Below are 17,705 nucleotides of genomic sequence, written 5' to 3' on the forward strand. Positions count from 1 at the left end.
AATTAAGCAGAGACAGGGTTGAACCATACATGAGTGTTTATTCCAATAATGCCGGCAGTACAGGAGAGCAGCAGGTCATCCATGCAAATGTGCTCTGCACCCCCTCATCAGCCAGATGCTTATATTGAGTAGGACAAAGATTACTTGGGAAAGTATGCAAAAGGAATAATAGGTATAATGGTTCTAGGTTACAGATAATGCGGATGGGACCCCATTGTTTGGGAAACAAGGTTGTTCATCTTTCCATGATAATGGACTGCATTCTGAGGTTGACTCCCAGGTCTGGGCGGGGGTGGTGGGGGGGTGGTGGTACCTACAACTCCCAGCCAGGTTAGAATGTGCTTTCTTTAATCAGAACAAAGCAATCATGGTTAACAGAGCATGATTAATATTTCTTATAACTATGGCTTGTCCCCAATATTCTATTTCTGCCCCTAACAACCCCATGGATCTAACACCTGTGCAGTTCTCACCACCCACAACATAATTACCAATACTGTTGGATTATAATTTACCACCAGGTCATTTGTTTTATATTCATCCCATCTGGTCTTTGTTCCATTTTATTCCCTTTTCTGCCCCTTTGGATAGATTAATTGTTCACAATTAATTTTCCCTCCTTTTGTCTTATCAGCTATATCCCATTATATTAGTGCTCTAGAGCTCACTATATATATCTTCAATGTATCACAGTCATCCCTCAAATGCTATTATACTACTTCATGTACTCCATCAAATATGAGTCTAGAGAAGCATATCTTGAAGTTAAAGTCCACTTGCAATTGTCCAAATAAAACTTTTTATATGGAAATTGTGATTCTTCAGCCAGAATGCTGAGCCTCAATAAGATCTTATTTTGGTCATTAGAAAGCTCCTACAATCAGAGTATCTCTCTCCCAAAGTTCCCCTTCCCTAAGACATCCACTTCCCCATTCCTCCACACAATTGTAATACTAAATGTAATCAGTTCTCTTAAACTTAATTTCCATCCATCATTTGCAGAACTCTGTAAGTTTTCCTATTGAAATACATTAGCACCCATAAATATCCCTTACTGTGTACATTACACTGAATTTTAATATTATTTATATGAATACCCCAAACCTATGGTTTCCAGTTTTGCATGCCATCATGGCAGGTCACAAAAATTAAAAAAATAAAAAGAGGCGTGCCCTTGGCGGTCCTGGATCTGTCTCTTGCTTCAGGTTGTCCACCTTCTTCCATTCTTGGGCCACTCTCCTGCGTTATCACCTTCCAGTTATCACCTTCAAAACCACCTCCGAGACCAGCCAACACACTGTTTTGTTTTTTTTCTGCCTTAACTCCTTAAAGCTGAACAACCATAAGCCCCCAAATCCGTCAGAATTATTCCACTGAGGTGGAGGCTGCAGTCAACCGCCTGGCCAACTTGCAGTCTGCAGGCCTCCCACACCTACCTCTCTCTGGGCTTCTATTTTGACTGAGATGATGTGGCTTTGAAGAAAGAGCATGGGAAAGAGCAACTACTTCTTCAGCAAGTTGGAGGAGAAGAAGAGAGAGGGCGCTGAGCATCTCTTAATGTTGCAAAACCAGCGTGGTGGCCGCATTCTCTTCCAGGACGTGCTAAAGCCTCCCAAGGTGAGTGGCAGCTGCCCTGACCTCAGAGAGGAACCTGAGCCAGGCCCTTTGGAGCTGCAGGCCCTGGGTTCTACCCACGTAGACCCTCAGCTCTGTGACTTCCTGGAGAATTATTTCTGGGGTGAGGAGGTGAAACTCACCAAGAAGATGGGCGACCACCTGACTCACCTCCGCAGGCTGGCTGGCCCCCAGGCTGGGCAGGGCGAATATCTCTTTGAAGGGCTCACCCTCAAGCACGACTAGGAGCCTTTGGAGCCCAGAGGCCTTTGAGAGGCCCCTCTGCATCCCCTGGTGTCTGGCTTTTGCCTGAGCCTCTCCCTGAAACTACTAGCCATTCTTTTAACCACCCTGAAGCCCTCTCCCTTGCATTGGACCAAATTAAACAATAAAGCTTTTTGCAGCAAAAAAAAAAAAAAATTTTTTTTTTTTTCAAAAAAAGGAAAAACATCAGTTTGGAGGACTGCTACCATTATAAGGATAAGACTTGAATATTCATTAGTGCCAAGAAAAAAAAAATACATGGTCTGGTAATTTTGTTTGCTCCAAATGACATTAGCAAACATTTACATTATTATTGAAGAATATTTCTAGTTATAATTAGATCAAATATAATATGTAATGAATGATATTTGAAATTGATAAATTTCATTTTAATAAAATTGCATCAGCAAATTATTCAAACTCATTAAACCTTGAAGGGAAAATAAAAGCAAAGTGAAATAATTATAAGGCATGTTGGCATTTGCTGGGTAATCTTTCCATTTGGAAGGAGATTTAGATAGCGAGGTCTCAGGTCTCTAGAACTGAGAGTCGTCTTACATGCCCATGTCCATTTAATCTCTTATAATTGATTATAGGTGTTATAACGTCAAAAGCAAGTAGGTTTTTAAATGTCACTGTGACCAAGTATGCTGATTATTATCTAAGTGTTTCCAGAGAGACAAGGAGACCTGGTTCTTGTCTTCTAGAAGGAAAGATTTCAATTAAGAGACCAAGTGTAGAAAAGCAAGCAAGAATTTATTGACTGCAGCACAAACAGACTTAGGACAGTGAAACAGGAGGGGCATCGAAGAAGCAATGAGAGTGCCTGGGCAGGGCTGCTCTGGCTCCCTGCTAAGTCGGAGAAAAGGGGGCTTGAAAACAGGTTTAGGGGGTTAGTCCAGGACGAGCTGCTGCTCCCCATTGCTCCCCTGGTTTTAAGTCTCAGGGGGTCCCTTAGAGGTTAGGGGATATGTGCCTGTGGCGGGAGCAGAAGGGAAAGAAAATGGCACAGCTGTGCTCCTTGGAGGGAGAGTGAACTGGGACCTTCATTTTCAGGAGTTTTAAAGGCTGGGTATTTAGAGAAGGCCTTGGGGGTGAATCAATAAAATATTCATCAGCTTTATGCTGATGTACCAAAGTGAGATTTATTCTCTTAATTAGCCTGTCCTTGGGTGTGGTTGGCACTACTTGGATTTATGTTATCTGTCTCCCAGAGTAGGGTGATTGATTTAAGCTGTCTACCTTCTGGTTGGGGAGAAGTACAAACCATTTACTCTTAAGTATCCTTGGTTTAGGGAAGATAGGATTTACTAGGTGGCTGCAAACTGCTGTTTAACTCTCTGTCTTAGTTTCCCAATTCCACTTGTCCTGGAATTTTCCTAGCTTCTTACTATTCTATAACATAAGTGCTCCACCATTTCCATTCTCCAGGTTTCTCTGATGTGTTTGTGCCCCAGGAGGCTGACCTCAGCCCAGAGTTTGGCCTAGGGTTTTTTGTTGAGTTGGGTTGGTGAGATACTCTGATTAAAGTTTGGGGTATGGGCAGAAAAGGATGCCAAGGGACTCTTCTAGTGACCTATCTTTTTCCTGCTGAGACTCTGGCTAATATTGGTCCCAGAAGTGACCCCAGAGGGTTGATGCTCAAAATGGGATTTTAGGGTTGCGATGTTCACATATTTGAGGGCATGGATAACCTCATTGTTGTTAGGAAATGAAATATGATGTATCATGAGATAACATCACATTACTGTAATAATCATGAAAGGTGGCATGTGATGGAGCATAGGGAGAGAACAAAGTAGTGAGAAATCAAATATCTGTGGTACTTAGTTGCTATGGCAACCATGAGGTGGATTGTGGAATGATCTGAGCACTTCTGGCTGCTCTGGAGAGCGTACATAAAGGATAACGTTAAAGTCTAGAATTCCCAGCTCAAAGCACTAGTCAATGAGAAATTCCAATAGCTTCATAGAGTCAGAAACTCCAAGGGCTCAGATTTTTTCAGAAAAGGAGGTTTTGATAACTTCACTAGATAAAGAGTTCTGTTAGCAGGTAATGGAATGAGTAGTAAAATATGAAAGCTATTGTTATCAGTTCAGGTCATGTGGCCAGCTATAGAGCATTACAGTCACTAGTCTTAAGTTGTTTTCGCCTTTTCCTTCTTATTGAGGACTTATGAGAACTTTAATTTCAATTTACAGCTTGAGCTCTGAAGCTGCTTGCAGAGCATAACTTTGCCCTTTGGGGCTCCGGAGCTGCCTGCAGAGCCAGCAGCCCCCACCGCATCTCCTGCTGTGCCGATTGTACTGTTTGATGAATTGTACTCCTTGCATTGTTTCAAATAATTCTCCTTGTACTATGGTTGTGTGCTCAAAGATAGACTTTTTATTCTATAGGCCAGAGCTGAACGTAGGACTTGACAAATGTTTAATAATATATTACCCAATGTTCTTACCTCACAACCCCACTTGCTTGATCACTGAGTTGGGCAATCATTGAAATTCCAGTTGTACGTTTATGGTCTTGTATCCCTTAGCAACCCATCTCTTTGATCAATAACTCTTTGCATCATTTGCCTTTATAAACCCTGCCCTATCCCTCCATAGTGGAATGTTTTCTTAGTTCATACTGAGGACTGGGTTTCCCAGTTTGCAAATAATGATCTGAATAATCTCTCTTTAAATTTTTTTTTAAAGGTATCTCTAGACTTTTGTTTATGTAACTTTTTATAAAGAGAGCTAGTGGTGGCTAACATCACAATTTAGGTTTTAGTAGGAAATATGACAGAACTGATATCACTCAGCAATGCTACTGTGGCTGATCAGACTTTGTGTTTCTCCTGTGTTGGGGTCAGAAGTTCTTCATCCAGGCAAAGGTCAAGAGTTGAAGCTGAGTAGCAAGAGGGATGGACTGTGCTAGTTATTCTCTGTTTGCTTCACCTGACCCCTACCTTGATCTGAACCATGCCCCTTACCCTGTGTGTCCTGGGACACTGACCTTTAAGAATTCCATTGCCAAGCTTCCCTCTCCCTTGACTTCCAGATGGTTTTGGCTAAAGGGAGGCAGCAGCAGGGTATTGGAAGGTGACCACCTTTGCTTGGTCACACTTTTTATTTATTTTTAAAATATATTTTTATTAATTTCAGAGAGGAAGAGAGAGGGAGAGAGAGACAGAGACATCAATGATGAGAGGAAATCATTGATTGGCTGCCTCCTGCATGCCCCCTACTGGGGATCAAGCCCGCAATCTGGGCATATGCCCTTGTCTGGAATCAAACCCAGGACCCTTCAGTTTGCAGGCCGATGTTCTATCCACTGAGCCAAACCAGCTAGGGCTTGGTCACACTTTCTTAAAAAAAAATATATATATATATATATATATATATATATATATATATATATATATATATATTATTGATTTCAGAGAGGAAGGGAGAGGGAGAGAGAGATAGAAACATCAATGATGAGAGGGAATCATCGGCTGCAATATATATATATTATTGATTTCAGAGAGGAAGGGAGAGGGAGAGAGAGATAGAAACATCAATGATGAGAGGGAATCATCAGCTGCCTCCTGCATGCCCCCTACTGGGGATCAAGCCTGCAACCCAGGCATGTGTCCTTGACCGGAAACAAACCCAAGGTCTTTCAGTTTGTTTGGGTCAATGCTCTATCCACTAAGTCAAACCGGCCAGGGCTGCTTGGTCACACCTTTGGCAGTGGTTTTGTTCTGTGGTTACAGCGTTTGTCCAGCAGTTCTTTTTCGAAGGCTCCACCCTTTTTCTAGGCTCTAAAAACACGACTGCTCACTCTGGCCCCTTTGTTTCGGGATGGCAATAATTGCCCACCATTGCTGATCCCTGTGTGCTTTGCCAAGCCTTTTGGTTCTCTTAACCTCGCCCATACCTCTTTAGATGATACTTTGATCGAACTCTCTCAGTTACAGCCTTTGTGCTTGCCATGTCTTTCCTGCTAATACATCGCTACACCATGGAGGAAAGGATAAATTGGGAGGAACCAGGAGAAGACAGCCACTGGAATGCCACTACACGTGATGGGGAAAATGCAGCTAGGAATGCAGAACACAGAATACTGAGAATATGGGCACAGACAACAGTTGGCATCCTAGGTGGGAAGCATCCATCTTATATAAAAACAGCTGTTTGAAATTTTAACCCTGCTATTTAGCTTCTGTAAATGCTTGCTTGCTTGAATAATAAGGAAAATAAGACTACTCCCACTTCAGAGAGGCCATTAAACCTTCCCCGGACGAAGTTATCAGTGCTGGCACCAGGCCAGGCCTTTGGTTGAGGTCTCAAGGCCCCAGCACATAGGGGCTCTTTAAGAACTTGTAAAGGAGGCCGGAATCACCCCATATTTGGGAGACAAAGAAGGTAAAAACATATAAATAGGGAAAGTTCCTCCATGTTGGGGCCCAGAATTTGAGAGGCATTTTCCTCTGGGCCCGTGCGTAATAATAATAATAATAATAATAATAATAATAATAATAATAAATGTAACTCTATCTCTCTAAGCGTTGCTTGGCTCTTCTCCGTTTTTCTGTAACAGGTGAGCAATCTGCATTACAGAGTAATAGCAAGGAGTGGTGGCATGAATTGTCTGGCACGTGGAATAGGGAATCAAGAGTCTAAGAGTAGGAACTCTGGGAGAATCTGGTAGGCAAGTAGACAGAATGAGAGAATCGGGGTTTCCAGGTGTCAGGGTTTCAGGCACTAACATTCTTGTCTCTGCTTGGGACTTTGCAAGTGCACGTAAAAGCTTCCATCTGGATGATTCCATTTCTGAACAGATTGTCAAACAGTGGTCCATTGACTCCACATCCATTCATCAAATATTTATTGAGTCGCCTCTATATTGTAGGCCCCAACTTGAACACCAAGGATGTAAAAGAGAATAAGAGCTCTGTCGGCATGACTCAGTGGTTGAGCTAAGCGTTGACCTATGAATCAGGAGGTCAGAGTTCAATTCCCAGTCTGGGCACATGCCTGGGTTGCGGGCTCCATCCCCAGTAGGGGGCATGCAGGAGGCAGCCAATCAATGATTATCTCTCATCATTGATGTTTCCATCTCTCTCTCCCTCTCCCTTCCTCTCTAAAATCAATAAAAATATATATTTAAAAAAAGTGATTAAGATACATTATCTAACTTCATGGGGCTCACAACCTCAGGAGATAAAGACATGTATGAATGCAATTGTAGTAAATGGTTACCAAGCATCTTATCTGGATATATCCTGCATGTACCTCAAAGTACATATACACAAAAGTTAACTATCTTCTAAAACCACATCTCTCCTCCTTCACTCTCCATTGCATGAACAGCACAGCTATGACATCATCTCAGGGAAACACAACGTGATTCTTTTTTTTTTTTTTTAATATATTTTATTGATTTTTTACAGAGAGAAAGGGAGAGGGATAGAGAGTCAGAAACATCGATGAGAGAGAAACATCGATCAACTGCCTCCTGCATACCCCCTACTGGGGATGTGCCCGCAACCAAGGTACATGCCCTTGACCGGAACCGAACCTGGGACCCTTGAGTCCGCAGGCCGATGCTCTATCCACTGAGCCAAATCGGTTTCGGCACGTGAGTCTTTTTAACTAACGCATGAGTTTAACCCCTTCATCCAACCGAGTTGGTCATTCCTCTTTTTAAAAAATCTATTGTGCATATCTTTATTAGAGTGCTTTTCCTACCTGTGATTCTGATGCACAGCCAAAGTTCAGATATAAATTCACCCTAAACTGAGGTCATAATTGGACCTTAGACAACAAGGTGATCTGTATTTATGTGTGTGAGTGACTGAGAAGAAGAGTCTTAATACTTTAGCTAAGTGAATGTGTGTGTGTGGGAAGGGGAAGAGTATAAGTAGCTCTGGCTGGAAGCCTGGTCATCCCTGTTGGAGATGTTAAAGTTGTAGTGTAGCTGGTTGTTCAACCAGGGATTCTCAGGCTGGCATCTCAGGATGCTGGCGTCCCCACATCTAAGTTTCTTCATTGTTACTAGCACTTTCGCTTCTTAGGGACTGACTCGTGCTAATTGAACTCAAACGAGACTGAGAAGCCAAAATGTCAGTTCATTATTCACTTGCAATAAGAAATACATGTCACTGCTTGGCAGCACATTCTTTTCAGTACAGGGAAGTCTCTGTAGCTGGATGCAACCCTTTCTACAGACGTAGATGTAGCATCAAGTAAAAAGGCTTCAGCCTCGGCCCCTCGCTTTTATGAGTCCCGTGAGAGTTGGGAGTGGCTGGGAGCTACAGAGTGTTTTAGGTAGAGATGAGAAGCCAGAACTGCACCCAGGAAGCATTTCTGTGTAAGCATTTTTGGTAAATTGACTAAGAGATCTCATAAAAATGGGACCTGAATTTTCAAGCCTCTAATAATTCCTGGTAAATTATTTTTTCAGTAGAAATATTTATTTTTGTATTTAATTTTAAATTTACAATTTAGATATATTTTTTTTAATTAAAGAAGGTCCATCTGTTAGAATTTCAGCCCCTCCCCGCAAGTGTGGATCTGCCCCCTAGTCTTTAATGGAGGGATACAGACGCTCTGCTGGCATGACCAGGGAACCCTCTTTCATGGACAAGACTCTGTTTACCTTTTCTTAGATTTCCATGCCTCTCACAATTCTTCTGTTACCACATCATCACTTCAGACAGAAAAGAAGCAGCTAAGTTATAGTTGACACCCTGTATCCCATAGAGGTATTTTTGAGAACTTGGGGACTCCTGAAGGAGATCTGAAAAGTTTCTTAGTACCTTCAGCGATTCGTTTATTATTTATATATTAATTAATTAATTGTTAAGACTCATCTGAGGCTATTCTTCCATTGATTTTTAAAGAGAGTGAAAGAGAAGGTGAGAAACAGAAAGAGAAACATCGACGTGAGAGAGACACATCGATCAGTTGCCTCCAGCACATGCCCTGACCAGGGCTGGGGATCGAATCTGCAACCCAGGTCCATGCCCTTGACCGGAACTGAACCCAGGACCCTGCAGTCCACAGGCCGATGCTCTATCCACTGAGCCAAACCAGCCAGGGCCTTCAGTGCTTTATTGAGAAACAATTTCTAAAGTTGGTCACTCTTCCCTCCATTTTGTTGCTGTTCATCTGTTTCATTTGAGGGTGATACTTTTCGGACTTTTTTTTCTCATATTCTGGGAGTTATGGTGCCCAGTGTACCCTGTATAATAATAACAATGAGGCCATTTTCAAGTAATTTTCACCAATTCTCTGATGTGCTTTTTGTCAGCCTACCTAATGAGGAGGAATGAGTTACAGAAGACTTGTCAGGGATGAAGTGATTAGAAAAAAGTTTGTTTCCACTACTTTCTCTTCATATATTTTTAAAAGGGAAACACCTTGCTAAATGGGCTTGTAGAAATTGGATGTATAAGGCTGTTTCTCCAAAATCCAGAGGCATAGCTCTGTTAAAGGTAGACTCAAACAGCTTCAGTGTAACTGTATTTCACATTGATTTCAGAGCTCACAGCGTCAACTTCTCTAGATATTCAGAGCAAACAATCTTTTGAGTAGTGAGTAGAGTAGTGATCTGGCCTTTAAATTTCTTTCTGTGCAGTAACTGTACGTTTCCACCTTCTTTGTTCATTGTGTGATTTTATTTTGTTTTGTGTCCTCAGATTACATGGTAATCACCCAACATTGGAGGGCAACCTAGATCTTTGGTGATTTCAGGCTGTATCCATTTCCTAGGGTTGCCATAAAGAAGTACCACAAAGTGGCTAAGAATGAGAAGAAAATTTATTCTTTCACAGTTCTGGGATTCAGAGGTCCAATATGAAAGTTTTGGCAGGGCCATGCACTCTCTGTAGGTCTAGGGGAGAATCCTGCTTTGTCCCTTAGTTTCTGGGTGTCCTTGGCTTGTGGCAGCATAACTTCAATCTCTGTTTCTGTGTTTTGTTTTGTTCTAATATTTTTAGTGATTTCAGAAAGGAAGGGAGAAGGAGAGATAGACAGAAACATCAATGATGAGAGAGAATCATTGATCGGCTGTCTATGGCACACCCCCTACTGGGGTTTGAGCCCACAACCCAGGCATGTACCCTTGACCGGAATCAAACCCAGGACCCTTCACTCCACAGGCCAACACTCTATCCACTGAGCCAAATCAGCTAGAGCTCTGCTTCTGTTTTCACATGGCCTTCCTCCAGGTGCCTCTGTGTCCTTTTCTGTCTCTTCTAAGGACATTTTCAATAGATTTAGAGCCCATCTGAATCCAGTATGATCTCATCTTGGTTCTAACCTTAATTATATCTGCAAATACTCTATCCTATATAAGAAAAGCCTAATCCTATATAATAAAAGCCTAATATGCAAATTACCCCTCGGGCAGTTGTTCTATCCAAAGTTCAACTAGGGGAGAGGGGGAGAGGGGGGAGGGGACCAGGAGTTTGACTGCTCGCTATGATGTGCTGATGTGCACTGACCACCAGGGGGCAGTGCCGAACATGGTGGGAGTCGGCCGGCGACACCCTGCGATCTCTTGCTGGCTACCTGAGGGCAGGGGTGACGGGGACGGATGTGTGGTGAGAATGTGGGGCATTCTCCAAGCTTGGTCTCACTCCTCCTGCTACCCTCCCTCGGGATGCCAGGGCTCGTGCCAGGGAAGCCCCCTTGAGCTCAGGTGCCAGGCCACCTGCAAGGAGCCCATGAGGAGCCCACCCCACACCTTCACAGCCTCTTCTGGGTGAGCCAGGCTGCAGACACTAGGCCTGCAGAGGCTGGTTGGGCTCCAGTGGGTTCATGAAGGAGCTGGTCTGCGAGGCCGGCCAGAAGAGACCACGCTGCCTGCCTGGCTTCTGTGCGGTGCTGCTGGGTGGCCCAGAGGCCCACGCTATGCCCCAGCTCGGAGTGTCTGGCTGCGCTTACCACATCTCCATGTGGGGACTCAGGTACCATGACTCAGGCGGAGGGGGGCATGTGAAGGCCTGGGGGCACAGGTGCTGCCCAGGGCCAAGAGGTCAGCTGGAACCTGCCCTTCCACACCAGACGCTCACTCTTTGATTGCCGGCCAGGCCTATGGACCACACCCATGTACGAAATTCATGCATCGGGCCTCTAGTTTTCAGATTAGGTCACATTCTGAGGTTCTGAATGGACATGAATTTTGGAGGACATTATTCAACCCACTTCAACTTAACTTCATTAGGTGCTAGAGACACTGTTCCTTTCCTGTCTGGGAGATGGTACTTCATGGTTGCAAGCTCAGCAGATATAGCCCATCCATGCTCCCACCAGCCATGGAGCGTTTGCAGCTGCCAGGAAGCTGAGAAAAAGCTGAGTTCAAAAGGCAAGGGTCACCTCTGCCCAAGAAAGAGAGGTGGGAAGAAGAAGTTGTTTGTAGCTGTGAAAATCTCCTCCAGCTTAATTTCCTTCTGAAAAGTCAACAGAGGCCTTCTAAGATTTGGGTGTTTTCACAAAAACTTTGATTTCTTTCTCTTTCTGAAGCATTTATGTTTCTGTTCTCCATGGCGGCTCATTCTCCTTGTTTCCCTTGCTCCATATTTGAACACAATGTGTAAACTTTGCTTTAATCCTTCTGCTATCGATTTCTCACCCTCCACTTCATTCTTTACCCTTGTTTTCTCTACTCTCCCTCATTTTGTTCCTTTTTCATTCCCCTGTTTTATCAGTGTCCAAATCTATTTCTTTCACATAATGACCTAGGTCCCTCAGACCCCAGTGTGTACCGGACAGGCAGTAGACGCTGGCGGATTCTAAAAACACAGTGTACATCTCTGTCTCCCAGGTGTTTGTATGTTGGTGTTGTCATTGTCTTGACACACCTTTGTCATTTTATTTATTTATTTTTATTTTTTAAAAATATTTTTGTTGATTTTTGAGAGGAAGGGAGAGAAAGATAGAAATATAAATGATGAGAGAGAATCATTGATTGGCTGCCTCTTGCATGCCCCCTACTGGGGATTGAGCCCACAACCTGGGCATGTGCCCTTGAGCAGAATCAAACCTGGGACCCTTCAGTCTGCAGGCCAATGCTCTATCCACTTAGCCAAACTGGCTAGGGCAACACCATTATTATTTTAGGCATTTAGTTTTAGGAAAGTGTTTATTTAAACTACTAGAGGCCTGGTGCATGATATTCATACACTGGGGGGTTGTCCCTCAGCCCAGCCTGCACCCTCTCCAATATGGGACCCCTTGGGGGATGTCCGACTGCCGGTTTACACCCTGTGGGATTGGGCCTAAACCGGCAGCCAGACATCCCTCTCACAATCCGGGACTGCTGGTTCCTAACAACTTGCCTGCCTGCCTGCCTGATTACCCCTAACCACTTCTGCCTGCCAGCTTGATAGCCCTCTAACCACTCCCTGCCAGCCTGATTGACACCTAACTGCTCCCCTGCCAGCCTGATCGCCCCCAACTGCCCTCCCCTGCTGACCCGATCACCCCAACTGCTCTCTGCTGCCGGCCATCTTGTGACAATGTGGGGCAGCCATCTTATGACACCAGGGTGTGAGGGTCAATTTGCATATTACCTCTTTATTATATAGGATATTTACAAAATAGCTAACAAATTTGGAGTTAACTTGTGCATACAGGCCCACAAAGTACTCTATTTATTAAATTCTGGTCTTTTAGGCTTTTTGCATTTGTTTTGTTTTAGGGGTTTGGGGTTGTTCAGTAATAATAATAAATGACAAGGACAGAAAGGTTTGTGCCTATCATGGGCAATGTCAACACTATACCATCCAGCGGGAACATCCTCCTTTGATGCTGTTTTCCTTTCAAATTCTATTTCATTTGTTTCTGCGGAGCTGTACAGATAGCAATCGTTATGAAAGTCATTTCAATGTGAGGGCCACTTTATCTTATTTTCTGCCCTTGCTGCGACCTTGCCTATGTTGTGATTATTTTTCCTGGTTGCTACTTCTTATATTGCAAAAACAATTTTTATATTCTTTTATCCTTCCTTTCTCGATAGTGAGACAACTACTGTAAAAGATTGGTTTCATTCAGTACCTGACCCAGACTGGGACTACAAAAAGAAAGTCCTGAGTCTCCTCACCTCCTACACCTGGCTGTTAGCTGTCTCCAGCTCAATGACACTTACAATTATTCCAGAAAAATTACACTTGTGTTTCATTTTCATTTTAATTACTTTCTCCCTCTTGTCTCCAATCTTTTCTCAGTCCTTCAAGACATTATTATTTTTTTTTTTGAGACTTTCATTCAAGAGACGCTGAAAGGAGGAACACTGGATTTTCCCCATTTATTCGACTATATTAAATTTACCATGTGTCAGTGAAATATCGACAAAATTTGTATTCCCCAAATGTGCTTATATTATAGCATATAACTGTCATCCGATATATAAAACACAGTGATGTGTAACCGAAAATTTCTAAATTGTGGCGGACTTATCACAGTAACTAAGCAGGAGATGAGGGGCAGTCAACTTGTTCCGTGAGTTATGCCCTGCACAGGGAACAGACTCTCCAGGGATACCATGGGCCCTTGGGGACAATGTGAAACATTAGAAACCAACAGAGATTGACCCTGAAAATGCCAAGGGACTTGCAATTTTCTCAATTTGGATAATTGTGACAGAGACCTTAAAGTGTGCAAAGCCTGGAATATTTATTTTCTGGCTTTTTACAGAAAAACGTTTGTTCACCCTCTGATTTATTTATTAAAATATATATATATATATATGTGTGTGTGTGTGTGTGTGTGTGTGTGTGTGTGTATATTGATTTTAGAGAGGAAGGGAGAGGGAAAGAGAGATAGGAACATCAATGATGAGACAGAATCATTGATCAGCTTCCTCATGCACGTCCCCTACTGGGGATCGAGCCCAAGACCTGGACATGTGTCCTGACTGGGAATTGAGCCATGACCTCCTGGTTCATAGGTCAATGTTCAACAACTGAGCCAGACCGGCTGTGCGACCGACCCCTGCTTTAGATGGAATGGAGTTATTGATTCCTTAGGCAGCTCCATTCTTGATTGATTCCAAAGCCCCTTCTGTCAGGTGGCACTGCCTGTAGCTTCAGCTACACCATCGCTAGAGCTCTTTCTGAGTTCTGGTGACCATCCCTTCCTCTGGCCTGGTGAAGGCCTACAGGGACTTCTCACTGCTGCCAGTCACAGGGCGCAGCACCGTCTTTCCTTACCCTCATTTATCCTTGTACATGCTATGCCCTTCATGTCTCCAGGTGGCTTGTACCATCTACTTCCTTGTTAGACCCCGACCTACCTAAGACATGCCACATGCTAGGAGTAGTAGGAAAAAAAAAGGCAAGGCCAAATATATATACTTGCTTTTATTGAGGTTTTTATGATGACGACCGGTAAGGGTTGGAGGTAAGATAAGTACTAATGACTATTATATAGGGAAGGCTGCAGTAAGAACAAGAGAGACAGACACATAAGACAGAAGGGAGAGATCACAGCTGGTTGAAATACTCAGGGAAGGCTTCATGGATGAAGTGGTGTTTGAACTGCTCCCTAAAGGATGGGTGTGTTTCAGAGAGGTGGACACTTTTGTCGATGAGAATTACAGGTAGGTGGACAACACAGAAAAGTAAATGATAATCACCACTTTCTTTATATAGACACTTGGCAGAACACTTTGGCCATCATTTCATTTTATCCTCACAATGACCCCATGAAGCAACATTGTGTGAAGGACTTTCGGCCGCGTTCTAGGGTTACTGAGAAGCGCAGAGGCTTTTTGCTCAGGCCAATGAGATGGTCAGAGTTGTGTGCTTAAGGGAATACAGTGCAGGTAGTGTACAAAGGGGTTTGAATGAGGGTGATAGTAGAGGGATTTGAAAGGACAGGTTAAGGTTGACAGGCCAGAGGAAGAACTAAAGCAAACTTGGGGTTTCAGATCTGGCGAGGTGCTGATTAGGAAGTTGGCGATGTCAAGATCCAAGCTGGGAAACAGAGCAAGAAGAGAAGGCTTAAAGGGGGGGGGGGGGGGGGGGGGAGGGTCATCAGGAAGATCACTTTGGATATGTGAAGCTAAAGATACAGAGGGAAATTCCTACTTCCAGAGAAGATTCTAATCTACCCGGCAATTAGAGGTGTGAGAGGAGTTTATAAGAATATTCTAGGCTCTAGATTATTGACATGAGAGTTTGATAGTTTAACACCTCTGTGGCAGGAATGAGAAAAGTGTGAGCGTTGGAGAAAGTTATAAAAACAGCAGGGAAGAGTACCTTCTGGCATTGACTCCTTAGCAGGACACGGATGGGCTTCGGGCGTTCTTCAGCCTCTAGTGCTGAGGCTAGTGTTTATGAAATGCATTTCCCCCTGTTCCTCTGGGGCCCCTTAGGACTTTTAAAGAACACTGGGCTTTGTCAGATACGCATGATTCACAAGAATCATTGGACATGGATATACTCATTTTTTTCAGTCTCAGTTTGCTGGGCTCAAAAACTGTTCTACGAACTGTTACCTGCCTTCAGAGGCTTGCTATGGGGCTGTGAACACGCTTTGAAAAAAAAGTATATTCCTAAACAAACGCAAAGGACATGAGCTCACAACTTTTTCCAGGAAATACACGCATCTCTGTAGCGTGTGTGGCCCAGGCTATTTTCGTCCTTCCCTGTCCCTGCCTGTCCCCTGCTGCGGACAGTGATGAACTTGGTCAATAACTGTCCTGAGAGGACCTGATGGCCCGGCGAAGGACGCAGGTCAGCGATCTGAAAGGCTGCGGACTGTCGGGGCGGAGCGGGGGCGGGCATGACCCAGCACCTGGGAGCGCCGCCGATTGGCGGAGGAGAAGGTTGTTCCCTCAGGGTGGCCGCTGATTGGCCGCGGGGGGAGGAGGCATGACGTCCTCAGAAGTTGAGCAAACACCTCCTCCTCCCGGCTCGCATCCCAATTGTTGCTGGGACTTCGGGGCCTACCCTGCCGGGACCGGGAGCTGGGAGGCGGCGGGGACCGGTCGGCGCCCGGGAGGACGAGGTGAGGAGGGGTGCGGCGGGCTCCGCCGACGGGATGCGCTGGGAGGGCGCCGGCGGGACGCGGGTGCGGCCGGGAGCCCGGGCGGAGCTCTGCGTCCCGCTCCTGCGCCGCCCGCCCCCCGCGATTCCCGGGAACTCGCCGCTGCGCGCCGGGGCTGGGAGAGCGGGGACCAAGGCTCCAGCCCGGCCAGGGGGGCCGCTGGCGCAGCTCCGATCTTGCTGAATAGAAGGGGGAGGGATGCAATTCAGATTTCTCCTTTGGCGGCGGAAGGGGGTGGGGCTGCCGGGGAGTGGAGGATTGGTGTGGAAGCCGAGGAGCGGACTCCCTGTGGATCCTTGGACTGGGTGCTTATTTAGATGGGCTGGCTGCGGGGGGTGGTTGATGGAGATTGTGGGGGGCAACCCCCACCCCCGCCGCCGTCTTTCTGTGCAGTTGTTTTCCAGTTCTGGCCTGCTTAGCCCAACTCTGATCACAAACTTCTCACGCTGTCCATCTCGGGCTGGCTTTGAGATGGACACCCCCCTCCCCGCCCCCGCAGCCCCCCGAGACCTGCAGGGTCTGTGTGGGCCAGTGAGGAGCTCCCCGGCCAGTGGGTGCGGGTAGAAGCTGTTTGTTTGCCTGCCCTGCTTGATCCAAGAGGGCTCCAGTGTCCTCACAACTTCCAGAAGAGAGGTGCTTTTCAGGCACCGATTTCAGGGCAGTGGAAGTGGGGTGGGGGCCTGGAGAGCGGGAAGGAGAGCGAGTTCAGTAACCTGAACAGCGATGACCGTGTTTTGAAATTGTGGGTCATCAGGTATCGGAATGGGGCGAAGATGTAGCTGTGATTATGCAGGTGTAGCTAGCTGTACACAGGCCGCTGACCCGGGCAGTGGCTTTTACATACTTTATTTAAAAAAAGAAATCACTCATAGCGCTTTGTGTGGACGTGTTATTGTCTATGTGTGTGTATGTGTGTGTATTTTGATTTTGCCACTTGCACTTCCTTTCCCGCCTTTTCCCCATAAAGACTAGTGAACCCAGGGCTTCCTGACCTGGTGCTGTAAACCCGTGGCTTTCCTGCAAAGGGAGTTAGGAGGACCAAGGTTTAAACCAACGTAACTAAGTCACCCTCCCACTCTCCAGAAATTCGTATTTGTTATCAGTCTCATTTATTATTGGTGGCAGCATCATCGGCACTTTAATTTGAATTATTTACAACTGAAAATTTCCCCCCTAACGAACTTTAAACCTTTATTTAAGCCTTAACCAAGCGTGGCGTGGGAGTTTGGAAGTGGTCTTTCGAGTGTAGGTAGTGTCCATTTAACAAAAAGGTTTTCATTTTTGCAAATATTCTTTAGTGTTTTTTTATAGAAATAAAACTATAAATAGTGGCAAATTTCCTTGGTGAGGCCACAACAAATTCCTGAAATTCATGGGATCACAGAAACACTGTGCATTTTGAATGGGAAATAACCAACAACATTATCACCATGTTATCATGTTAATCTCAGATGAAATCATTTAAGATGCATTCCTATTTCAGGGATGCTAAAATGTGAAAAAATAAAAAGTCTTAAATTTGATGAAATGCAGCATCAAAATGGTAAGTTATTTATCCTGAATGCCCACGCCTAAAGGGACTCCCTTTTTGGATGTAAGACTGGGAGGGAGTCAGCATGAAGCCATTGTGAAGGCCTTACAACAAGCATGTCAAACTCAAAGGCTAACACCGGCCAAATAAACAAGGTTTAAGTTTCTGTGGGCTGCAAAAAAACAAAAGTTTCAAATTTCATAGAAACGTAGGTTTATTTTGATAGATGTGCTGAATACAAAGGGCTGAAATAAATGAGTCATCGTTAA

General features: G+C 44.7%; 1 protein-coding gene across 1 annotated transcript in view; it reads left to right on the forward strand.

Moving 5' to 3' along the window:
- Positions 1-15,754: 15,754 nt before the first annotated feature.
- The window catches only part of AASS (aminoadipate-semialdehyde synthase), a gene marked incomplete at its 5' end in the record, with an annotated part of 70,352 nt that continues 68,401 nt past the window's right edge, over positions 15,755-17,705 (forward strand). Inside the window, one exon of the mRNA XM_079786441.1 lies at positions 15,755-15,866. The remainder of the gene's footprint in view (positions 15,867-17,705) is intronic.

Source organism: Cnephaeus nilssonii, assembly GCF_951640355.1.
Source record: "Cnephaeus nilssonii genome assembly, chromosome: 12".
Taxonomy (NCBI): Eukaryota; Metazoa; Chordata; class Mammalia; order Chiroptera; family Vespertilionidae; genus Cnephaeus; species Cnephaeus nilssonii.